The sequence below is a fragment of the Sus scrofa genome, chromosome 8 (genome assembly GCF_000003025.6).
Source record: "Sus scrofa isolate TJ Tabasco breed Duroc chromosome 8, Sscrofa11.1, whole genome shotgun sequence".
NCBI lineage: Eukaryota > Metazoa > Chordata > Mammalia > Artiodactyla > Suidae > Sus > Sus scrofa.
In genome coordinates, this window is record NC_010450.4 from 120,719,986 (window position 1) to 120,746,342 (window position 26,357).

General features: G+C 44.4%; 1 long non-coding RNA gene across 2 annotated transcripts in view; it reads right to left on the bottom strand.

Moving 5' to 3' along the window:
* The window catches only part of LOC106507156, a 36,233-nt gene continuing 11,133 nt past the window's right edge, over positions 1,258–26,357 (bottom strand). Inside the window, exons 2-3 of one of the 2 annotated variants that reach the window (XR_002346852.1) lie at positions 2,715–2,862; positions 1,258–2,473 (exon numbers count right to left, since the gene is read on the bottom strand). This is a non-coding gene — a long non-coding RNA (uncharacterized LOC106507156). The other variant, XR_002346853.1, reaches the window with a different exon arrangement.

Consider the following 26,357-nt stretch of genomic DNA (forward strand, 5'->3'; position numbering starts at 1 on the left):
GATCCCTGGCATTGCTCAGTGGGTTAAGGATCTGGTGTTGCCCTGAGCTGTGGTGTAGGTTGCAGACACGGCTCGGATCTGGCATTGCTGTGGCTCTGGCGTGGCCTTAGCAGCAACAGCTCCAATTCAACCCCTAGCCTGGGAACCTCCATATGCCGCAAGTGCGGCCCTAGAAAAGGCAAAAAGACAAGAAAACACAAAAAAACAGTCAAACCTGTTCTAGGAGGGTGACAGACAATATTAAAAGAAAAATAAAAATGCCCTACCTTGGACAGTAATGTGGGCTGCAGAGAATAAGAATGCAGTCAAGTGGGATAGAAAGCGGGATGTGGGGGATCTCAAATCAAATGGCCAGGGAGGGACTCTCTGGAAAGGCTGTACCTGAGCCAGGTGAAGATTCTGGCAAGAGTGCTCAGGACAAAAGGCTCAGCCGTACGGGGCTGGGGCGTGGGGCTAGAGCAGGAGTGAGGGGACAGTCGCAGGAGAGGATGCTGGGAAGACAGGAGGGAGTGGGGATCACTGCAAGTCTGTGAAAGGACTTTGGGGAGTTTTCACAGAGAAGAGGTGTGATTTGACTTCTTGGGGCTTAGGTTAGGCCGCCCCAACATTCACCACAATGCCGTATTGATTATTTTGAATTCAAGTTACTTAAGAAATGACCAAGGCAATGGTGGGATTATAAATTGGTGCAACCACTATGGAAAACAGTATGGAGATTCCGCAGAAGACTAAACATAGAACTACCATTTGATCCAGCAATCCCACTCCTGGGCATCTATCAAAAGAAAACCATGACTCCAAAAGACACAAGTACCCTGATGTTCACTGCAGCACTCTTTGCAACAGCCAAGACATGGAAACAACCTAAATGTCCATCAACAGAGGTGTGGATCAAGAAGGTGTGGTGCATATACACAATGGAATAGTACTCAGCCATTAAAATGAACGAAATACTGGCATTTTTAGCAACATGGATGGACCTAGAAGTTATCATGCTAAGTGAAATCAGCCATACAATGAGACACCAACATCAAATGCTTTCACTGACATGTGGAATTTGAAAAAAGGACAGTTGAACTTCTTTGCAGAACAGATGCTGATTCACAGACATTGAAAAACTTATGGTCTCCGGAGGAGAGAGTTTGGGGAGTGGGGGGATGTGCTTGGGCTGTGGGATGGAAATCCTGTGAAATTGGATTGTTATGATCATTATGCAACTACAGATATGATAAATTCATTTGAGTAATTAAAAAAATAAAAAGCAAATATGTGAACAAAAAAACATTAAAAAAAAAATGACCAACGCAAGAAGGACACTCTGACTCTCTTCTGTCTCCCTGAAAGCAGGAAATACATCTCTCAAGAGAGAGGTGCCTGCCCTCCGGAGGTAGAAGGACACCCTTATCACCAGAGAAAGGGAACTTGGGGCAAGAACCCCGTATAAACAAGCCTTGTTACTTCTTGAATTTACTACCTGCAGCCCAAACTCTGCTTCGATTATTCACTAATTGCATAACCCAAACCTAAGTTTCTTGGTCCTGACAGTTGGTCACATACGTATTATTTGTCTACAAAGGAAAAAGCTGCCCACTTTGGCCATTTCTTGGGTTTTGTCTCTATGAGACTCCCCATAGAGACAAGACTTTTTTTTGTCTGTTCATCTTTCTTGCGGCAATTTTGTTATTAGCCCAGCCACACAAACTCAAGAGGGTAGAGTGGAAAATTCCTGCTCCCTGACAGACTTTGTTTTAACAGGGTCACTCCGCTGCTCTGTTGAACGAAGAGGGAAGGAGGGTGTATTAGTCTCCTCAGGCTGCTGTAATAAAGTACCACGACTGAGTGGCTTAAACAACAGACATGTATTTCCTCACATTTCTGGAGGCTAGAAATCTGAGATTAAGGGCAGCAGATTGGTTCTTTCTAAGGGCTGTGAGGAAAGAATCTGTCCAAAGCCTCTCCTTGGCTCATAGATGGTTGTCTTCTCCCTGTGTAATAAATACTGGAGTTCCCACTGTGGCTCAGCAGGTTAAGGATCCGGCATTGTCACTGCTGAGGAACAGGTTTGATCCCTGGGGGAGGAACTTCCACATGCCATGGGTGCAGGGAGGCTGAGTAAGAGCGGTTCTTCAGCTCTTACTGCCATTTTAGCCAGAGCAACTCTTTTTCATATTTTAGACGTCCAAGTAAGATTATTTTTATTCTTTTAATTAAAGTGTGGTTGATTTATAATGTTAAGATTTTTTTTTAAAGGCATCTCTCAAAAAGCATGTAAAGTAAACACTGGATCTTGGAGTTCCGTCATGGCTCAGGGGTAACGAATCCGATTAGTATCCATGAGGATGTGGGTTCAATCCCTGGTCTTGCTCAGTGGGTTAAGGATCCAGCATTGCCATGAGCTGTGGTGTAGGTTGCAGATGTGGCTCCGATCTCACATTGCTGTGGTTGTGGCATAGGCTGTGCCACAGGTTCGGCCCTGAAAAGTAAAATAAAAAAAAAAAAAATTTGAGCGAGAAACTCACCTCGTCACAATTCTTCATTACTTTTCCATCCCAAGGAAGATAAAGTGCAAAATTCTCCGACCTGGAATTAACACAAAGTTGTCTGTAACTGAACCCTGTTGATAGGGAGAATCATATGAAATGGCCATTGTTGTAGGTCAAAATTGTTGATTCTAGCAATCGTCCATAGTTAACTGAAAACGTCTCTGGCCTCACCTGCTTTCATTCCCTCGCTCACACACGGGGTAGAATGCTTGGCTGGGAGGCAGGTGTCCACCCTCTTCACTGGCCTGATCAATTTCTACTCATCTTTCCCGTCTTAGTTCTGATAGGCATGTCCTCCAGATGGTCTCCAACCTGCAGACTGGGAAAATAGTCCCTTTCTGTGTTTCCATAGCAACCAGTGTGACCCAGCCAGAGCGCTCAGGCACTGATTGAAATGATGTGTTTGTGCTCCAATCATTCCCCAGGAGACCTTCAGGTGTTTGAGGGCATCTTTGCCTCCTCTCCCCCGACCCCCACCGCCTGGCATGGCACATTCCATTTGTTGAACTGAAAGGAATGAAACAAAACCAGCATGTCCTTAGCAAATAACTATCCCTAATGAATTAAGCTGACTGTGGATTTTATACTCGTGTTTGAGTTTCAGAAGACTTTGGTTTTGAGCCTGGCCAGTATTTTCCTATGCTAATAAATGTGATTTGAGGTGGAAGCAGTAATGGAAAGAACAGGTACTTTTGAGAGCTGGAGGCTAGAATAAGCCAAAGGCCAATACTTTTAACCATGATATTTATATCAGAATATAAATGATTTGTGCATAGGATTTCTGAAGTTGTACTGTGGGAGAAGAGCATTTTTATAGAATATATAATGTAAACTTTTACTTCCAAGATCTCTGAAAGTATAAAATTGCTTCCTCCTGAAGCTCTATACATACAGATCTGCACAGATGAAGATGGGATATTTTAAACCCCCCCCAAAAAAAATCATTCTGAGATTGTGGGCAAATGGTAGTATCAGTTTGGGTCAAAAATAATTCTCTACCATGACTATTGCAATCCAGCTGTGAAACTATATATATGGTGTGGGGACAGATAGTGGGCTGTTAGGGGAGGTAATCAAACTTTTACTCCTGCCAGGATAGAATATTCCCAAATAGAGCTCACCTGCCTGGCAGAGAAGGAGATAATAAACCAGCCTGCATGCCAAGGATAGTGTCATTAGGAACTAGGAAAAAGCTTGTCTCTCTTTGTGAAATATATGTTCGACGAGAATTAAAAAATAAATACATAAACCAGCCTGCAGACAGGTCTGCTAATCAGTGGCCTAGTTGCATGGGGCTCCTGGAGAGTGGAGCCCAGATGGGAAAATAGTCATCCACCAGCACACTTGTCAAAGGGGCTGGGGCCTGACACACTGAAGGCTAGAAACAGGGGACAGCTCCACAAATCGGAAGAACTGCCGTGAAACAACAAAAAAATAGTAGGCTTAAACAGAGGGCAAATATTAAACACTTCTCCTAGATACTGTGCCAGATGGATGGCTTTCCCAGAAAAAGCCTCGCTGTGATCTCTCTCCTTCCCTTAAAATGCCCATCCCCAGCAACAAGCCATCTTGCTCACCCTGGTGTGTCAGCAGCCTAGTCTCCCAGCACAGCACCAGCCACAGGCATTAGTTAAAGATTGTTCCATCGTTCGAACTGCCTTGAGAGTTCCCTGGTGGCCTAGCAGTTAAGGATCTGGTGTTCTCGCTGCTGTGACTCTCGAGTTACTGCAGTGGCTTGGGTTTCATCCCTGGCCAGGGAACTTCTGCGTGGTGCTGTGAATGCAGCCGAAAACAAAAAACAAAACAAACAAAACAACTTCCTTACCCAGGCAGACAAGGAGATGAAGACAAAGAAGGGAAAACAAAGCCCAGTGCAGAAATGACAGGGGAACACCCAGGCTGCGACGTATAATGTGCTAGAAGGGCCTTTATGCCCTGGATAATGAAGCTACCAGTGTGGAGGATGCTTATGGGATTCATGACTCTGATCACCGTCAGGGCAAAATCAAAACAGAATGGATGCTATTTTTTTTCACCTCTTCGTCCTCCCCCTCCTTCCTGCTTGTTTCAGAGATGTGCGGCTCAGCAGTGGAAGCAGGATGACTTTCTTTCTTTTTTTTGGTTTTTCATTTGTTTTTTGTTTTTAGGGCTGCACCTGCGGCATATGGAGGTTCCCAGGCTAGGGGTCAAATGAGAGCTACCGCTGCCGGCCTACACCACAGCCACAGCAACTCCAGATCCGAGCCTCGGTCTGCGACCTACACCAAAGCTCAGGGCAATGCCAGATCCTTAACCCACTGAGCAAGGCAAGGGATTGAACTCGCATCTTCATGGATCCTAGTTGGGTTCATTACTTCTGAGCCACGACAGGAATTCCCAAGATGACTCTCAAAACCTGGTTACCGGGAGTCTGATTTCACTACCATTCCAGGTTCCATATCCATAAGGATCCCAGAGACGCCTCCATTCTCCTTTACGTTCACCCAGGGTTCCTAAAGAGTCTGGTTTATCTCCCGTTGTCTTTTTTCGTTCTCACCCATCATCATTGTCATGACCTCTGATTGCCTCCTCTAGGCCTGGACCAGAAGCCTTTTTCTAGTTTTGTATATGATGCCCTTTCTAATGACAGCGATGGTGATGATGTGTTTTGTTTAGCTAGTTTACTGAACATCTATTTTATGCCACTCACGGTTGTGAGAAATTTCTATATATTACTTTCATTTGCTCACTATCTGATTTTTTTTTTTCTTTTTACAGATGAACCTGCTGTATATGGAAGTTCCCAGGCTAGGGGTGGAATCAGAGCTGCAGCTGCCAACCTACACCATAGCCACAGCAATGCCAGATCTGAGCCACATCTTCAACCTACACCACAGTTCTTGGCAACGCTGGATCCTTAACTCGCTGAACAAGGCCAGGGATTGAACCCATATCCTCATGGATCCTAGGTGGGTTAGTAACCCACTGAAATACAGTGGGAACTCCCATTATCTGATTTTTATCCTCTGTACATCCTATTGAATTAGGTGTTATTATCTCCACATTTTGTTTATTTAATTCTTTTTGCTTTTTAGGGCCACACCTGAGGCATATGGAGGTTCTCAGGCTAGGGGTCAAGTCGGAGCTGCAGCTGCCGGCCTACACCACAGCCACAGCAACATGGGATCTGAGTCTGCAACCTACACAACAGTTCTTGGCAACACCAGATCCTTAACCCACTGATCGAGGCCAGGGATCGAACCAGCATTCTCATGGATACTAGTTGGGTTCGTTATCCACCTAGCCACAAAGGGAACTCCTATATCCACACATTTTAGATGAGGAAACTGATGGTGAGAGAGAGGTTTGGCCAGTAACTAGTAAAGCTGTGTTTAAACTGCGTTCTGTTTGACCTTGAAGCTCAGGCTCCTTCTGCTTGACAGCTTTCATTGCAGGTTGTCACATATGCTTCTCCCACAGACATTTCTTTTAGTTCCTCCTACATCTGAGTTGGATACACTGACTTTTGTTTCAAAGTATCCTTCATCTTTCACTAGTGCTTTCCTGTGGCCATGTCCAAGTTTGCCTTTCTTTTCTAACCTGTCACTGCAGTGGCCTGGGTTGCCGCTGTGGTGCAAGTTGGGGAAAAAACCCCAGCAAATGTCACTTCTACAGCTTCTGGATTGTTCCCAGGGGCCACTTTCCCTTGAACTTGAGCATTTCCTAGGGGATGCTCTTGTTCACTGCCCATAGGATCCTGGCTGTGTCTGGCTCCAGAAGCCTGAACCCCCCCTGCCACCTGCCTGCCTCAGCAACCTCTCATACTGTTTCATGTGGCTCTGCTGTCTACTACGCATAGGACCTTGAGAACATTCATCATTTGTAAAATGAAAGTCATATGTAATATCTGCATATACAACTTTATAGAGTTTAATGTGAAGATGCATGTAAATCCCAATATAATATTCAATACATTTTAGCTGTTTAGTTTTCTTTAAATGATGTGTAACTTACGTATTACTTTTGTAAGTTAAATGTATCTTGATATCCATAAGTGAATATCTTTTTTAAGTAGATAACTTTTTTTATAGGAGTTGGCTAATACTCAAGCATATGGCTGGGCTCTGATTGATTTAACCAATCCTCTGTTGTTGGGCATTTAGGTTATTTCTGACTCTTCACTCTTAGAAACAGTTCTCATATAAATATTCTCAGAGGTACATACTTGGAGCAAATCTCTCTCTCTCTTTTTTTTTTTTTTTTGGCTTTTTAGGGCCACGCCCATGGCATATGGAGGTTTCTGGGCTAGGGGTGGAATTGGAGCTACAGCTACCAGCCTACACCACAACCACAGCAACTCAGGATCTGAGATGCATCTGCGACCTACACCACAGCTCAGGGCAACACTGGATCCTTAACCCACTGAGCAAGGCCAGGGATCGAACCTGCAACCTCATGGTTCCTAGTCAGATTTGTTTCCATTGAACCACAATGGGAACTCCTGGAACAAAGCTTTAACTGTTTCTTTAAAGTCCCAGGAGTTCCCCTTCATGGCTCAGTGGTTAACGAATCCGAGTAGGAACCAAGAGGTTGCAGGTTCAATCCCTGGCCTTGCTCAGTGGGTTAAGGATCCAGTGTTGCCCTGAGCTGTGATGTAGGTCGCAGACCGAGGCTCGGATCTGGAGTTGCTGTGGCTCTGGCGTAGGCTGGCAGCTACAGCTCTGATTAGACCCCTAGCCCGGGAACCTCCATATGCTGCAGAAGCAGCCCAAGAAATGACAAAAAGACAAAAAATTTAAAAATTTAAAAAGTAAAGTTCCAGAAGTACAATTTCTTGATTGAAGAATAGGCACATTTTAAAACTTTCAATACATATTTTCATATTGCTTTCCAATAAGACTGATCTCAAAATTGAGATACCTTTTAACAAATTCTGCAAAACATGTCTGAGTGGTATCATTCTTCTTCCTTGACAATGTAACTATGATTCACCACAAGATAAAGTTCTGCGGTGAATCAAAGAAACTCCCCCTGGAACAAGAGGTCTGACATCTATCTTTCCAGACAGAGTGAAATCTGAGAGAAGCAGGGAAGGAGGTTCTCAGTTAGCCCCTGGTCTTTGCCAAATGTCATTTCTCTGCAGATGCAACAGACACACCTGTCTTTTCTTTGTAAATCCTTTTGTAAAGGTTCTTGTTTGAAAGATACCTGTGTTTTAATACCTGTTGGTTTTCTATATCATTATGGTACATTCTGACATTGAAAAAAAAACGCGCACCCCCCCCCCAAATCTAGTACTCTGAAAACCCCTCTGGCCTTGAGTTTAGCTCTCACCCCCTCACGGATCATCACAGCTTTGACTTCCTTAGGGATTACTCACAGGAGCAAGAACAGTTTGCTTCGTGCATGGAAAGACTGAAAGTCGCTAATCTACAGAACTTAATTTAGCAACAACCTGCAAAAGAGAGATAGCAACTAATGAAGATTCACTGAGCCCTCCCAGGGGATGGTTCTCATGGCTTAGCTATAACTGTGCAAAGCTTTTCTTTTGCATCTGTTACACCCAGGAGGCCAGAGAGAGAATGAAAACCAAAAGAGTCAGCTCTTCTGCCACATCCCTAATGCCCCACTTAGGAAGGGAGTGCAGTTCAGCCTCTGAAATGAACACACACCTTCTCAGACAAACATTTATGGTCCTTCTCTCCATATTAAAGCCCCATGTATAGTAATACCAGATTCAATTGATTTAGTCGTCTTATGATAAATCTTGATGCAAGAATATATTGAGCTATAAAATGACATCTTGGTCACTGGAATCAGACGTTTTAAAGAAATTCCAATATTAGATTTCTTTTGTGACATAAAGTGTGGCTTGATAGTATTAACATTCTTAAATGAATTAACAACAGATTCTTGATAAAGATCTCTGACAGGTAACATGCATTTTGGCAATGCAAGTACCTTTTTCTCAAAAGAGAAATAGATAAAATGTAAACAAATATTTGAAATACAAGATGTTGCTGCAAGAGATATATAGATTAAGTACGCCGGGATGTCCAAGGAGGGAAATGGTGTCCAACAGGATAAAATCGAGGAACGTTTGTTGAAGGAACAGGCGTTCCGAGTGGGTATGGACCTATGAGATAAAAGCAAAGCCATACAGTCGGGGGACTATGGGAGAAACTCGGGACCATAAGCTGGTCTTTTTGATTAACATGTGCATGTGTGAAGGGGTGTGGGGGATATGATGAGATACAGTTAGGAAGTTACAGAAGCCAAATCAGGGCTGTGTAGAATGTCAACGTTGCCAGGCCCTTTAATCTGGGATTACTCATTTCAGTTTGCATTTGATGCCTGAGGCAAAGCAGGCTCAGCCAGTGAAGTGACCTGCCTGAGAACACAGAGCTGGCTAAGGAGAAGCATAAAAATAATCAATGAAATTGAAGGTGTAAATGTTTCAAAATATATACAAAAAAGTATGTTGAAATTGTCGGAGTTCCCGTCGTGGCGAGGTGTTCACAAATCCGACTAGGAACCATGAAGTTGCAGGTTCAATCCCTGGCCTTGCTCATTAGCTTAAGGATCCGGCATTGCTGTGAGCTGTGGTGTGGGCTGCAGTCATGGCTCGGATCCCGCGTTGCTGTGGCTCTGGTATAGGTCGGTGGCTACAGTTCCAATTAGACCCCTAGCCTGGGAACCTCCATATGCCTCAGGAGTGGCTCAAGAAAAGGCAAAAAGACAAAAAAAAAAAAAAAAAAGTAAATAAATTAACTGTTACTTGAAGAAATAATAGAAGGTATTTATGGAGCACTTCCATTATGAGTCAGGCAGGGTGCTCGTGTTACAAACATATTCACTGTCATGCTTCCCATTAACTCGGTGGACCGGTTAGCGTTATTATTTCCATTTATCTAATGAAGACACTGAGCCTGGGTGAGGTTAACTAGCTGGTTCAAAGTCAGACAGCTAATGAATGAGTGGTGGGGCTGGAATTTGAATTAATTCCCTGATCATTTGATCTTAAGTGTTAAGCTATGTTGTCTCCCCCAATATTCCATGTATTATGAAAAGTTTATCCTTGTGTCCAGGTGATTTTTTAATACCCAGAATTTCAAATATCTAGATTGGAATCCATTCTTTTTTTGTTCCAGGAAGATAAAACATTATTTACAACCAGTTGTTTTGTTTTTATTATTTTTTAACTTATTGCTAAAATTTGTACACAACTTAAAGGTTATATTCCATTTACATTTATCACAAATTGTTGGCTATCTTCCCAGTGTCATGCGATACATCTGACACCCAATTGTTAGTACTTCCCCCTCCCCAACCCTATATTGCCCCCTCCCCCAATGGGTAACCACCAGTTTGTTGTCTGTATTTGTGAGTCTGCTTCTTTTTTGTTGTTGTTGTTATATTCACTAGTTATATTCTTTAGATGGAATCTATTCTTAATAACGAAAGACAGTTGTTGGTTATTTCTTGGTAAAAACACCTGAATTTAATTCCTTAATAAATGTATTCAGTAAATATTTATGTGCAAAACAAAAATCTGTCTTCATGGAATTTACAGTTGGGATGAATAGTTTTAAAATTATGGAGAAATAGGGAGCTGCATCATGGCTCAGTGGAAATAAATCTGACCAGTATCCATGAGGACACTGGTTTGATCCCTGGCCTTGCTCAGGGATTGCTGTGAGCTGTGGTGTAATCACAGAGGTGGCTTGGATCTGGTGTTGCTGTGACTGTGGCGTAAGCCAGCGGCTACAGCTCTGATTCAACCCCTAGCCTGGGAACCTCCATATGCCAAATGTACGGCCCTAAAATAACAAAAAAAAAAAAAAAAAAAAAAACACCATGGAGAAATAATTTAAAAAATAATCTTGCTTTTTAAAATAAAGTCTTTTAAAACACATTTTATTGGGGTAGAATTTAATGTTTGTGTAACATATATATGGATAAAATACATAAATTATAAAGGTAAATAGTCTGATAAATCTTAACAGTGTGAACACCTCCATGAAAACTGTACCCAGGTCAAGAAATAACCCACAACAGGGATTCTGGAAGACTCCTTTTACCCCTCTTCCCAGTCATTAAGTACTCCCCACAAAGAACCATTCTCTTGCTTTCTCAAATCTTAGTTTTCCTCATTTCCAGCTTCATGGAAATCGAGTCATGGAGTGGGATCTCCTTCTTGTATGGCTTCTTCTATTTAATATTATGATTATTCATTCTTGTTGCCATATCCTATCCTAGTGCATGATTTACCTACAATGTATCCATTCTAGTACTGAGAGACATTTTGAGAAGCTTTCAGGTTTTTGGACATATGGACACATATCTGTTTGGAATATACCTAAGAGTGAAGTAATTCAATTGAATGTAGTCATGTGATGCAGAAGTTCAGCTTTGATACATACTGCCAGTCTTCCAAAGGGATTCTACAATTTCCATTTCCATTAGTAGTTCCCTACAGCCTTGCTTCATATTATCTGCTACATTTTAGCCATTCTCATAAGCGTGACTGATGGCCAATGAAACTTAGCACCTTTTCATGTTTATTGGCCATTTATATATCCTCATGCATGAAGCACCAGTTCAAATTTTTGCTCAATTAAAAAACATTCAATTGTTTTAAACTTAGGCTGTAGAATTGGAAGTCACTTCAACGACTTATTTCATCAGACACAATTTAAGCTTTACTAACTTACCCAGGACACACAGGCCCCACATAGATGACATGAGAAGGCTAGAGAATACAGTCAGCTTGGTCCCAAGCAATGCTGCTTACTAAGCACAATTTGCCTTTGATATCTTTTCAAAAGCCTCACCTGTTAGGATTTCCTCCCTGGTGACTTTTCCAATATTGGAGTCCCACTGACAATTCCTTCCCACCCCTTTATCTGACTCTATATCCTCATGGAAGGGTGTGGTAGGAATTGCATTTAAAATTATCACTCCTTGGAGTCCAGTCGTGGCGCAGTGGTTAACGAATCCGACTAGGGACCATGGGGTTGCGGGTTAAATCCCTGGCCTTGCTCAGTGGGTTAAGGATCTGGCATTGCCGTGAGCTATGGTACAGGTTGCAGACACGACTCAGATTCTGCGTTGCTGTGGCTGTGGTGTAAGTTGGGGGCTGCGACTCCAATAAGACCTCTGGCCTTGGAATCTCCATATGCCGCAGGAACGGCCCTAGAAAAGGCAAAAAGACAAAAAAAAAAAAAAATTAAAAAAATAATGTTATCACTCCTAGGTCTCCTTTAGTATATTTGTCCACATGAACATTTTATGAGTTTTCTGATGTGGAAAAATCGACCTGGAACTGAAACCGACAGCACTAACGGCCCTGAACCTAGACAGAACCCAGACTGGGACTTGGACCCACATGCCGGGACTGAATCCCACCTAAAACCAGGTTGGGACTTAAACCCATGGTTTTAAATTAGAATCACTCACCCTGTGTCTGGACTCACCGAGGTTCAGGTTCTTCGTGTCTCCATGCAGAAGGAAATCAGCGAGAGACAAAGGGATAGGCAAGAAATAGATTTATTAAGATAGGATGCTTGTGAGAGATGCAAGCGGGCAAGCAAGGAAGCTCTGCCCCAGGATCCGGTGGGCCACAGTTTTATCATCTAAGGGGCGTGGGGGTTGGAAAGGCCCGCCTCTTTCTTTCTGGGTGTAGTAGCTCCTCCTTAGTGTCCGGTAAAGTGTGTATTCAAATCAGCTGAAGGGTGGTCCTTAAAATCCTGCCCTTGATCTGAATCTGAATGCAGGCCTCATCCCATCCCCCACCCAACGACCTGAGGCAATTTTCACCCCTCCCCTAGTCAAGCAAGCCTGCCTTGTTCTGATGTCTTTCTAGAACTTACGGTGGTCTCCCAACATCTCCCAGGTTTCCCTCTTTATCTGTGATCCCCTCTTGGGATTTCTACCACCACCTGTGCCTACTCCATCCCTATCAGAACTGAATTGGAGAGTAGAGATGAAAGAGTTTGACTGAATTAAGAGTGAGAAAGATCTAGATTGGAGCAGTAAAACCTCCACCCTGGAGGACGTGCATAAGAAATGGGCAGGAAGAGAGCTGTTCAGAATCCAGCTGCTGAAAAATTCCCAATAGAGGGCATCTACATGATTTCTTAATTTTTAAATTTCAATTTTCTGAAAAATGAAAACATTTACACGGTTCATAAATCAAAATAACACAGAGAACCAGTGAAGTGTCTTAGTTCAACTTTCGTCCTCCTCCACCCCATTACACCCAACACCCTACCTCCATCACCCCCAGCCAGGGAATTTCCTTTTCAATTCCTAGTGTTCCTTTCCAGTGTCTATGCAAATACAAACCTAAATTAATGTGTATGTTACTTTCTGCCTTGCAAAATTATTTGACTCATGATGTCTAAAGTTCAGTGTAAGTTGTTTGAGCCGTGAGGCAAATGCTGAAAATTGGGTAACATCTGCTTCACACAACAGTCTTGTATGAAGGAGACATACGTGTGGTTGTATGTGTGTCAAGGAAGGGACTGAGTTCCACATCTGGGTTGACTTGATGTGGGAACAGAAGTAGGTGTAGGATGGAGAGAGAATCTGCACACTGAGTTAATCCAGCAGAAGAACAATGGAGCCAGAGGTGATCGTGAGAATAAAAACCTGTCAGGAATTGGTAGGGATCTTGGAAAGTGTGTCAAATTTTCCACAAAAATGTAGAGCGGTGGTTGGAATCAATTTTATGAAGACTTTAAGGGACAGAGCCACCTCAGTTGATATCTGAATTATATATTATTGCCTTCGGCTATGAAATAATCCTTAATTATTAACTGGTATGCTGGGGCTTGGTGATAAAGCATCGTCATTGCCAAGCTGAGAAGCTTAGATATTTTCTCAAGGCCAGTAAGGAGTCACTGAAAGCTTTCAAACTTGGAAGTAACAGTCAAAGCTGTATTTCTAAAAGTTTAATTTAACAGCAGAAGAACTAAAAATGCCATACATGGATTTCAAAATGTGCATTAAGAAGTATCTAGTTATCTATGGCTGCAAGATAAATTATCCCCAAATTTAGCAGCTGAAAACAGCAAGCATTCCATTATCTTACAGTTTCTGTAGGTCAGAAATCTGGGCTCAAATAGAGGCAGGATTCAACTTTTCCTGGGCTTTTGGGCCAAACCTCAGCTCCTGGAAGCCATTGGCCAGAGGCTCCCTCACCTCCTTGGCACTGTGAGCCTTTCCATAGGATGCTCCCAACATGGCAGCCAGCACCCATCAAAGCTGGCATGGGAGAGAGCAAGAAAGGGCAAGTAAGATGGAAACCAGTGCTTTGGAGCCTAATCTCAGAAGTGGTTTCCCACACCATGTGCCGTATTCTATTTACTGTGTCTTATTCTTACTCATTCAAAGCGAGTTGCCAAGGGAGTTCCCATCGTTGCTCGGTGGTTAACGAATCCATGTAGGAACCATGAGGTTGCAGGTTCGATCCCTGGGCTCGCTCTGTGGGTTAAGGATCCAGTGTTGCCAAGAGCCGTGGTGTAGGTCGGAGATGTGGCTCAGATCCTGGGTTGTTGTGGCTCTGGCGTAGGCCAGCGGCTAAAGCTCCAATAAGACCCCTAGCCTGGGAAGCTCCAGGTGCTGCGGGTGTGGCCCTAGAAAAGACAAAAAAAAAAACCAAAAAACAAAAAACAAAAAAACCCAAAAACAAACAAAAAAAATCCCAAAGCAAGTTGCCAAGCCCAGACCACAGGCAAGGGAGGGGATAGCTCAAAAGTGTAAATATCAGCAGGCAGAGATCATCAGAGACCATTTGGGAGGTTATTTCAACCTGGCACACTGGAAATAGGGAGCCATTGCAGTGGGTGGTTCCTGTTGGCAGAGATAGGGAAGTGGTGTGAAAATGAAGACAGGATTAGAAGGGCCAGAACTTGCAGACAGATTGGATACAGGGTTGAATGGAAGAAAGGCATCAAGCCTGACTAATTGGGACAAATGCCAGGGGAGTCACAGAGAGAAAACACAGGAGGAGAAGCAGATTTGGGAGAAATGTCAATTAATGAGACTAGGTTTTAGCAGACTCAGCGTCAAGGAACCAGAAGAGAAAGAAAGGAGAATTTTTCTGGTTCCATTAACTCATAGCAGCTGGTGTAGGAGCAAGAGCATGTGGACTGGAGTTAGGCAGCGTTCAAGTAGCAACTCTCTCCATCATTGCAGTCCCAGCCCACTGGACCAACTGCCAAGTCTCTCTGCTGATAGATGTGGAGTCCATTTCCTAGCTCTTGTGCTTGTTTTCAGAGCTATGTGAGATCGCCGCTTTAAAATTCTGGGCACAGGAGTTCCTGTCGTGTCGCAGTGGTTAACGAATCCGACTAGGAACCATGAGGTTGCGGGTTCGGTCCCTGCCCTTGCTCAGTGGGTTAACGATCCAGCGTTGCCGTGAGCTGTGGTGTAGGTTGCAGACACGGTCGGACCCCACATTGCTGTGGCTCTGGCGTAGGCCGGTGGCTACAGCTCTGATTGGACCCCTAGCCGGGGAACCTCCATATGCCGCGGGAGTGGGCCAAGAAATAGCAAAAAAAGAGACAAAAAGAAAAAAAAATTCTGGGCACAGAGAAGGTGTTCAATAAATAGCACTGAGAGTGGTTCTCCTGCATATTCTCAAAAGGAGATATGAAAATACCCATTATCAGAATCTCCTGGGAGTTTCCGTCATGGTGCAGCAGAAATGAATCCTACTGGGAACCATGAGGTTTTGGGTTCGATCCCTGGCCTCGCTCAGTGGGTTAAGGATCTGGTGTTGCCCTGAGCTCTGGTGTAGGTCGTAGACACGGCTTGGATCTGGAGTTGCTGTGGCTCTGGCATAGGCGGGCAACTACGGCTCCTATTCTACCCCTAGCCTGGGAACCTCCATATGCCACAGGTGCGGCCCTAAAAAGCAAAAAAAAAGAATCTCTTTATAACCATCAAATAATGCCCAATGTATCATATTGTTCTAACTTCAACAACTGCCATGAAGTTTACTTCTGCATAGCTGTATGGCTCAAATGCATTTTATATGTATAGGTTTTCTATGTATAAGTCTCAAAAGTGTCATACAAATGTCCCTCAAGAGAGGGCACCTAAACATTTAGACTTGGATGTCACTAGCTTACTATTCCTCATTGTGTAATAACCGTATTGCCTTCCTTCTCTTTCTCTGTCTCTTTCTTTTTGAGTCCTACTCTAATCTCCAGGTAGAATGATGGTTTTTTTCTTTTTGGCCAAGCCCATGTGGAAGTTCTCCAGCCAGCCAGGGATGGAACCTGTGCCACAGCAGCAACCTGAGCTGCTGTAGTGACACCACCACAACGGGAACTCCCTAGAATGCTTTTTTTCTTTTTTTTTTTGTCTTTTGTCTTTTTAGGGCCGCACTGAGGCATATGGAGGCTAGGGGTCTAATTGGAGCTACAGCTACAGCCTACGCCACAGCCAAAGCAACACTGGATCTGCGCCGTGTCTGTGACCTATACCACAGCTCACGGCAATACCAGATGCTTAACCCACTGAGCAAGGCCAGAGATTGAACCTGCAACCTTATGGTTCCTAGTTGGATTTGTTTTCACTGCGCCACGACGGGAAACTCCCCTAGAATGTAATTTTTAATGGTCCCTTCTTTACTGCATAAAAGAACAGCATAGTTTTATATATATATATGTATCTCATATGTACATATATACATATATATCTTTATACATAGTCTAGACTGCATTTGAAGGCCTGAGCTTGAATGCTGATTTTCCTTTTCTGTAGCCAAGAATGCTTTTGGGCTCCAGCTTCCTCATTTCTTCATTCATAATAATACAATGTGACCTGACTTGTATGCCTACAGAGGGAGTGGCTAAGAATTATAGAGGTGGAAGTTACCCTCATCCTTGCTTTCCTTGCAGCAATTCAGAGGTCAGGGCTGGGGTTTCTTGTCTGTCTGCTAAGCACCAGTGTGCACCAAGTAAGGCAAGTACTTAGTTCTGTCCACTGACCTGCCTGACGTGAGGCGGGGTGGAGAGATGGGGCCCCGTTAGAGGTCACCACGTCCACGACCCTTCAAATGCGGACCGGTAAGAAGCACGGACCACAAGTGACAACCATCTATACACCCTTTAATCAGTGTTTCCAATATGGTTTATAGCTTCCTCATATTTTAACATTTTTGAATAATTACACTGAGTTTAAGGGTTTCAGGATAGGCAGAAGGAATAACCATTTGGAGTTCCTCTTGCGGCTCAGTGGGTTAAGGACCCATTGGTGTCTTTGTGAGGATTCAGATTCGACTCCTGGCCTGGCTTGGTGGCTTAAGGATCCAGTGTTGCTATAAACTGGGTAGTCACAGTTCCTGTGGCTGTGGTGTAGGCTGAAGCTGCAACTCTGGTTTAACCTCTGGCCTGGGAATCTCCAGATGCTGCAAGCATGGCAGTTAAAAAATGAAAGAAAGAAAGAAAGAAAAAGAAAGGGGAAAAAAAGGAATAAAGCATTTGAAAGATCGTTGAAACATAAATGGATATTGATGTAAATTTTATTCATTTTTCATACCACAAATCTTCATCCCTGCAAAAACACACGAGGCTTGGAATTTCACTTGTTCATGTTGTTAAACTTTTTTCAAGCAATATTTGTATGAGTTTGCAGTTAACTGGTAACAGTAAGTATGCAAACTGCCGGGTGCTGTATTTTACATTTATTAAGTCATCTAACTTTGCAACAACCCAAGCATGTGGGTATCGTCACCCCCCTTTTACAGTTGAGAAAATCGAGGCACTGACTGACCATGCTGGAGGTTGTGGGAAGTGACAGGTCTTGGCCTCAGTATCTATATGGCCCGGCTAGAGAGCCTCCACTCTTACTCACTAGGCTGTTTTCTGTGATTTGTCACCTACTTGGCTTCAGAGTTACACACAAGTCTTCTTAAAACACAGATTTCTGTACTTCACTCCTGATCAGCTGAATCAGTGTCTGCAGATGGGCCTTAGAAATCTGAATTTCAAGAACTGCTGTCGTGGCGCAGCAGAAATGAATCTGACTAGTATCCATGAGGACGCAGGTTTGATCCCTGGCCTTGCTCAGTGGGTTAAGGATCCGGCATAGCTGTGAGCCCTGGTGTAGGTCACAGACACAGCTCGGATCTGGCGTTGCTGTGGCTGTGGTGTAAGCCAGCTGTACAGCTCTGATTCAACCTCTAGCCTGGGAACCTCCATATGCTGAGGGTGCTGCCCTCAAAAGACAAAAAAAGAAAAAAAAAAAAAGAGAAATCTAAATTTCAGCAACGATTTCACATCATTCTAATGCAGACTAAAGTTTAAGAACCATGGTATGAAAGGTAAGAATGCATAGCCTCCCATTTCCCACAGGTCAGGAACTGTTGGATGCTGGATCCTGCCCGTTTTCTCCACCATCAGGACCACCGAGGAGCCCAAGTCTCCCAGACTAACCCTGAAGATCTCTGATTTGACTGAGGCAACAGCCTCTAACTTGAGGCTCCAGGGATATCTACATTTCTGCTTTGTTCTTGTGACATTCATTTGCGGCAGACTAGTTTCCCTTCCGCATCTTGTCCTGTCTGGGGCAGCCTTCTAAGAAGCTCCTCTTCTCCTGGCAAGAAGCTCAGGGCTCTGCGTGAAGACACGTTTGTCCAGAGTTTGGGGGTTAGCTCCTGACCCCCCATTTGCCTCATCTTCACTTCGGCATTTTCCTCTTGACACTCGTGTCTGAGGACTCCTGTGTGCATCTAGAGCCTCATCCCTTCAGCCTCTCATCCCCTGGGCCCCTTGAGGTCCTCCCTGTCCTAGTGCTTTCATGAAGGTGACTGCTTCGAAAATGAATGATCACAACAGACTTCCCATCTCGGATGCTGCTAGGTGCTGCCCGAGCTGGCGGGACCTCCCAGCGATGTCTATTCCAGCCTCACGGTTCCTGTCTGGAAGATTCCAGAGAATCCCTCTAGGGCTGGGCCTTCTTTTCCACTCCCACGGGCTTCCCTCCCGAGGCTGCGGTCCTGCCCCTTTGCCCCATCAGAAATCCTGCGATGAATGGCTCTCCACTCCCTTCTCACCCGTGGTGCCTCAGTGTTGCATGCTTAGCTCCAGACAAACTTTAGTTGCTTCAGGACACCTGTTCCTTCTTGCTCCAGGGTCATCCCTGCTCCTTGTTCTGTTCTCATGGTCTGAAAAACTCTGTCTCCCAGACTGTCACCTCAAACTCTTTTTTTTTTTTTTTTCTTTTTAAGGCCATACCTGTGGCATATGGAAGTTCCTGCACCAGGGGTCGAACCGGAGCTGCAACTGCCAGCCTACACCACCGTCACAGCAACACAGGATTCGATCTGAATTTGTGACCTCCACCACATCTCACGGTAACGCTGGATCCTTAACACCCTGAGCGAGGCCGCATCCTCACGGATGCTAGCTGGATCTGTTTCCACTGAGCCGCAACGGGAACTCCCCAACTCCTTTTTCAAGCTTTGCTTCCAGTGTCACTTCTTCTTTCCACACTTCTTGACCTTTCAATTCTTGGTCAGATGTTCCTCTTATGAAATCCCCACTGTCCTGTGCCTCTCCCATCACAGACTTTATCACATTATAGTGACCTTGTTACTTACACACCACTCCTCCTGGATTCTAAGCTTCATGATGTCAGAGAACCAATCCTTCCATTGTATCCTTAGTGCCCAGTGCCTGGTTGTTCAGTAAAATTTACTAAATAAGTGAATAATAAATATTTTTCTAGATGCTGGCTAAGTGCCCACGTAAGTCAGAATACCTCCTGCTCCAACGTGAATCAATACCATGGTTTTTTAATTAATTTTTAAAATTAGGATAGTATTGATTCACAATGATGTGCCAGTTTCTGCTGTACAGCAAAGTGACTCAGTTATAAATGTGACCTACACCTGCAGCAACGCCAGATCCTTAACCCACTGAGTGAGGCCAGGGATACTTATGAACAGTTCTTTTTTTTTTTTTTTTTTGGCTTTTGAGGACCACACTTGCAGCATATGGAGGTTCCCAGGCTAGGGGTCAAATCGGAGCTGTAGCTGCTAGCTTGCCATAGCCACAGCCACACCAGATCCCAGCCAGGTCTGCAACCTACACCACAGCTCATGGCAATGTTCATGGCTTAACCTGCTGAGCAAGGCCAGAGATTGAACCTGCATCCTCATGGGTGCTAGTTAGATTCATTTTCCACAATGGGAACTCCCTCACCAACAGTTCTTAACCTGATGAGCCACAATGGGAACTCCACCCTTATAGCTCTTTACTGCCCTCTACCTTCCAGCAGTGGCATCTGTTGCCACACCGTCTGCATCTGCCAGTAGAACTTCTCCCCAAAGAACAGCAGTTGGTCTCCTTGTCATGGTGCATGTCTGGCGTCCCCATGGCCTGCTCCTCCCTCTACCCCCTCCCTGTTCAAGTTTACCTCCTGAGGGAGTCAGCCTCCAAGATGGCCCACGGTGACATTCACCTCCTGGTTCTCATGCCTGTGTGTACCCTGAATAGAGCTGACCGCTAGGTAACCAATAGGATGTTGCAGAAATGATGGAATAAGACTTCCAAGGCTAGATCATAAAAGATATTGTGGTTTCTTGGAGTTCTGGTCGTGGCTCAGTGTTTAATGAACCTGATTAGCATTCATGAGGATGTGGGTTCGATCCCTGGCCTCCCTCAGTGGGTTAAGGATCTGGCATTGCCGTGAGCTGTGGTGTAGGTTGCAGACACAGCTCGGATCCCTTGTTGGCGTGGCTGTGGCATAGGGGTCTGATTCGACCCCTAGCTTGGGAACTTCCATATGCCACCAGTGTGGCCCTAAAAGACCAAAAATAAATCAATCAATAAATAAATAAAAAGAAAAAAAAAAGATATTGTGGCTTCTTTTCCCTCTTTTTTTTTTTTTTTTTTTTTGTCTTTTTGCCTTTTCTAGGGCCGGTCCAATTGAAGCTGTAGCCACCAGCCTACGCCAGAGCCATAGCAACTTGGGATCCGAGCTGCGTCTGGGACCTACACCACAGCTCACGGCAACACCGGATCTGTAACCCGCTGAGCGAGGCCAGGGATTGAACCTGCAACCTCATAATTCCTAGTCGGATTCTTTAACCACTGAGCCATGATGAGAACTCCCTGCCTTTTTCTCTCTTCCTACCTCTGGGGGAAGGCAGCTGCCATGTCATGAGGACACTCAAGCAGCCTCAAAGAACTGAGGCCTCCTGCCAAAAGCCAGTTTGCAAACATGTGAATGAGGCTTCCTGGAAGCAGAACTTTTAGCTTCAGGCTTTTAGGTGACAGCAGCCCTGGCAGGCATCTGAATTGCAACTTCACAGGACACCCTGAGTTAGGACCAACCAGCTAAAGCTGCTCCCAAATTCCTGACTGATAGAAACTGTGAGATAATAATCTTTCTTGGTGTTGTCAGTTGCTGGGTTTGGAAAATGGTTACACACCAACATATAATTAATAAAATCCCCTATTTAACCACATTTCACTGGTGAGACCATTGAGACCACTCAGCCAACCATGACAGCAGAGTCTTAACAGGATGATGAAAGTGGGTATCGACATATGAAAACCTGAGTAAGAATTCTAACAATATGATCATTAAAGCCAGCATGCACACATGTGTACACACACACACACACACACACACATCCCCACACATGAGCACACACAAAACGACAGATACTGCCCTCACCCTCTACGGCTCTGAGCTGAAACAAACTGCTGACTCACTGAAACATAATACAAGGTAAAAATTTGCTCTAAAGGAAAGAAAATAAAACACAGGAATCAAGACTGGCTTCTCAGATGCAGTGCTAATTCTACATCTCAAGAAAACCCATTAGTCAACTTAGAAAAAAAGAGAGGTATGAGGACTGGCCATGGATGGAATAATAAAGGGGCATCTATATGAGACAGAGCTTTCAACCTAGGATGATAAAGGTTGAAAGGAAGCACAAATTATGTCTTGAATATCCTCTAGGATGTGGACAAGTTAAAAAGGAACTGTTCACCCAAGGGCAGTGTGGATGCTTAGGTCTTTAACAATATGGTCTTTGTGGATGTCTTCTATTTAAATTATAAAAAAGTATCCACACCCAGAAATAAATATGGTTTTTTAAAATCATACAGAGCTTGCACGTTGACAAAATAGAAAGATACACAAAAAGGTGATTAAGAACCATAACGCTTGGAGGACGATGACATGAAAAGGTAACACCTCATCCTCTCATCAACCAGCCTTTAGTCACAGTGTATTAGAAGAGTCTTAAATTTTCACAATATCCTTGCCCACATCAGCCTTCTAACTAGTGTTCTCACTTCCACCCGTGACCCTTCCCAATCAATTTTTCACAAGGCAGCTGACATGTTTGCTTTAAAATATGATATCTGGGAGTTACCATCGTGGAGCAGTGGTTAAGGAATCCGACTAGGAACCATGAGGTTGCGGGTTTGATCCCTGGCCTTGCTCAGTGGGTTAAGGATCTGGCGTTGCCGTGAGCTGCGGTGTAGGTTGCAGTGGCGGCTCGGATCCCGTGTTGTTGTGGCTCTGGCGTAGGCCAGTGGCTACAGCTCCGATTAGACCCCCAGTCTGGGAACCTCCATATGCCATGGGAGTAGCCCTAGACAAGGCAAAAAAGACAAAAAAATTAAAAAATAAAATAAAATATGAAACCTATCATTCTTTCCTGAAGCCCTGCAGGGCCTTCTTGTTGTCCCTGCCATAAGCACAGTCTCCTCCTGTGACCTGCAGGCCCCGCAGCCCCAGATCCTGCCTCTTTTCCCACTTCATCCCCCTACCTCCTTTCTCTTCCGAGGCCTTTCCCTTCCGTGGCTTTGGCCCTGGGCGTGCCTCCTGGGGCTGACTTACTGCCCTCCTTCAGGATTCAGTCTAGCCCTCCCCTCCTAGAAAGGCCTCCACCCACAATGCTATCAGAAGCATCCTCTACAAGGTATGTGGCCTGTGAGTACACGGTGGCTTTCCTTCATAGCGTTTATACTTTTTTCTCACTTGCCTCCTGTTGGTTTCTTTCACTGAGCTCTAAGGTCCAAATGTCTTGTGCATCCCGCTGCTCCCCACACCTGGCACAGGGATGGGCTGACATCCTCCTTCTCATCAGAGTCATGAATGAGCGGGAATGGACACTGGATCTGGTGGGTATTTCACAGAAAACGTCCATAACCAACACCATTCTACAAAATTTTCCCTCCCTCTTCTCCTTCCTCCCTCTGTCCCTCCCCCAGAGCTTTCTCTCGCTTATGTTTCTAGGGCTGGACACCTGCGAAGTTTCAGCTTCGCATTTGGCTGCTCACCGAAAGTGCCAGACGATTGTTCTCTGCTCTCAACTCCCAATGGAAAGATCGAATGATGTTTGCTGCTGGCTCCCGACCTCTAGTTTCCCTTTCTGTATTATGAGCACACAGGCTCAACTTGGGAAAGAATTTTTGTTTGTTTGTCCTTTTAGGGTCAAGCATAGAGCATATGGAAGTTCACAGGGGTTGAATCAGAGCTGCAGCTGCCAGTCTACACCACAGCCGCTGTGATGCGGGATCTGAGCCACATCTGGAACCTACTAGCTGAACCCACCGAGCAAGGCACAGGGATCGAACCCACATCCTCAGGGACACGAGGTGGGTTTGTTACCGCTGAGCTGCAACAGGAACTCCCAGGAAAGACTTATTTAAACAGAGTTCAGAGGTGTTTTTCCATTGTGGAGTATCATTAATGTGTGACAGAAAGTGCTGAGTGAGTGAAGGAAGGTGCCACGGTTGGCAGCGCTATTAATAGTTATTTGGGAAACGGAGACCTTGCAGGAGGGAGACTCAGGTTCAATGTGAGGACCTGACGTGAGAACCGAGAATGCCTGGAGCTTTCTGGGAGCACTGTTCTGGGGACAGAAGTTACTGAATTTTGTTCCCCTTTTATATTTGGCCAAACGTCAGGTTAACATGACCCTAATTAATAGAACACAAAACAAACAACATTATTTGTTAAATTGTGTCACATGTTTTTGGATAAGTTTTCATTCAGTTACTATTTTCATGAAATTTATTCTACGCTTTCACATAAGAAAAAGGAGTTTGTTTTCATTTTCATTTATACTTTTCCCAGACACGTTACCTGAGATAATAATTTTTTGCATCATAATGAAATACTGGAATAGAAATATAGGCCTGAAAAAAAATGCCTATTGTCTTAGCTTTGAAATTTGGAAACCCAAAGAATAAATATTAAGAAAAGAATTTTTATTTTTTTAAATGAAACCATATCTCCAGAAGGGTTAAAAAAGTACACCCTAGGCTTATTTAGCAGACTTCACTTATCTACATCATGATTTATTAATGAATGACCAATAATCAGAATTGAGTACATATACACAATTGCCTATCCACAATTCTGAAGTTCACAGTGGTCTGAGAACCCACAGAGTTTCTTGCTTGTTTGTGTTTGTGGCCAATTCCCTTGGCAACAAAATCTTCCCTGAACTGACGCAAGGCTGTTAATCCTCTTAATTTATTTCGCCAAGCGTGACCAGCCTTGTATTTTACTGGAGAAATATTAATGTGTTTGATTTGGGAGTGTTGCCTCAGCCTCTCCTGGAAGTGTTATAAAATTTTTTTAGTGCGCTTCATTATCTTGGAAAGAATGTGAAAAGCCTGCATTTAGGAATACATGCAGTCTTGAGGTTGGCACATAGAGGACTGAGCACCTGTATGGTAGAATCGTAAATATATGTTCAAGTTGGAAGGTAGCGATGAGATAATACATTCCAACCTCCTCGTTTTATGAATGAGGACTCTGAGTTCAGAGACGGGGCAGGGACCTGCCAAAGGTCTTACTACTCGGTTAGTAGCGGAGATAGAAATAGCCTCCACTCCCAAGGTGCTCCTACTCACAGCCCTTTAATGATCTCTTCCCCCAGTGGCTGGGATTTCTAAACAAACGAAATAGACAGGCCTGTGTCCTCTGCTCAGGACTCACTGCTGCTGTGCACAGGGAGAGGCAGGACTGAGCACAAACTCACTTTGGAAAGAAATACTGCCCCTCTTCTCTTCCCCAAATGATCCCTATAAGACTAAGTCTGCTAATCAGCACCCAGACGACACCATCACAGTCATCCTGAATGTTAGGCACCATTCCCCATGCAAAAAAGGCGATACAAAATAATAATCAATGCAGTGGTCTAAAGATTTCGAGTCAGCAGGCTAACGTTGAAGCTCTACCCTGCCGCCTTGTTCCCCTGTGACCTTTGGAAAGTCATGGAAGCGTTTGCGACCTGAGTTTTCTTATCTCTAACACAAGGTTATTGATAGCAAACCTACATATTTTATTGGGTGGCTGTATCGGAAGAGATAGTGTTTTTGAAACTATTTTCAGAATAGCGAAGCATTAAATAAATTAAATTAAAGCATTAAATAAATAGCAATAGTATTGCTGTTTTTTTTTTTTTTTTGATGGCCACACCCACAGCACGTGGAGGTTCCCTGGCCAAGGACTGAATCAGATCTCTGTGACCTACTCCACAGCTGAGGCAACACCAGATCCTTTAACCCACTGTGCTGGGCTGGGGACCGAACCCACGTCTCTGCAGTGACTTGAGCTGCTGCAGTCATATTCTTTTTTTTTTTTTTTTTTTTTTTGGTCTTTTTGTCTTTTTAGGGCCGCACCCATGGCCTTTGAAGGTTCCCAGGCTAGGGGTCCAATCGGAACTGCAGCCGCCGGCCTATACCAGAGCCACAGCAACTGGGGATCTGAGCTGAGTCTGCAACCTACACCATAGCTGATGGCAACGCCAGACCCCTAACCGAGGGATCAAACCCACGTCCTCCTGGATGCTAGTCAGGTTCCATAACCACTGAACCACAATAGGAACTCCTGCAGTCATATTCTTAACCCACTGTGCCATAGCAGGAACCCCAATGTTGTTATTCTTATTATATTATCTTGATTTTTAGGGCCACACCGTCAGCATATGGAAGTTCCCAGGCTAGGGGTCTAATCAGAGCAGCAGCTGCCGGCCAATGCCACAGCCACAGCAATGGAAGATCTGAGCTATGTTTGCAATCTACCCGACAGCTCAAGGCAACACCAGATCCTTAACCCAGTGAGCGAGGCCAGGGATCAAATCCGAATCCTCATAGATACTAGTCAGGTTCATTACTGCTCAGCCACCGCAGGAACTCCCAGTGCTGCTATTCTTTGTGACATTGTCTTTTACCAAAAGACATGCTCTGCATTTATCAGCCTAGCCCTGAACTTGTAGAAGCATCCACTCTGACTGAAGCAAACACCTCCAACATGCAGTGGTGATCCATGCCAGGAACCCCTCATCCCCCCGATATTTTTTTCTTTTTTTTGGCCTTACCCATGGCATGCAGAACTGCCTGGGCCAGGGGCTGAACCCATGTCACAGCAGTAACCAGAGCCACAGCAGTAAAAATGCCAGATTCTTAACCTGCTGAGCTACCAGAGAACTCCCGATCCTTTTCTTTTTCTCACTTCCCGGTCAGTCACTGAGTCCTGGGGAATCTACATTCATTTCTTTTTTAAAGGGGGTAAATACGGGAACAGAAATCCAAATGAATATTCATCCAGGCAGTCACTGACGAGGCTACTGTTGAATCACAGGCTGGTGTCACAACTTTTTTTTTTTTTTTTTGCTTTTTTGCTTTTTAGTGCCACACCTGCGGCATATGGAGGTTCCCAGGCTAGGGGTCAAATCAGAGCTGCAGCTGCCAGCCTACACCACAGCCACAGCAACTTGAGATCCGAGCCGCGTCTGTGCCACAGCTCATGGCCACACTGGATCCTTAACCTACTGAGCAAGGC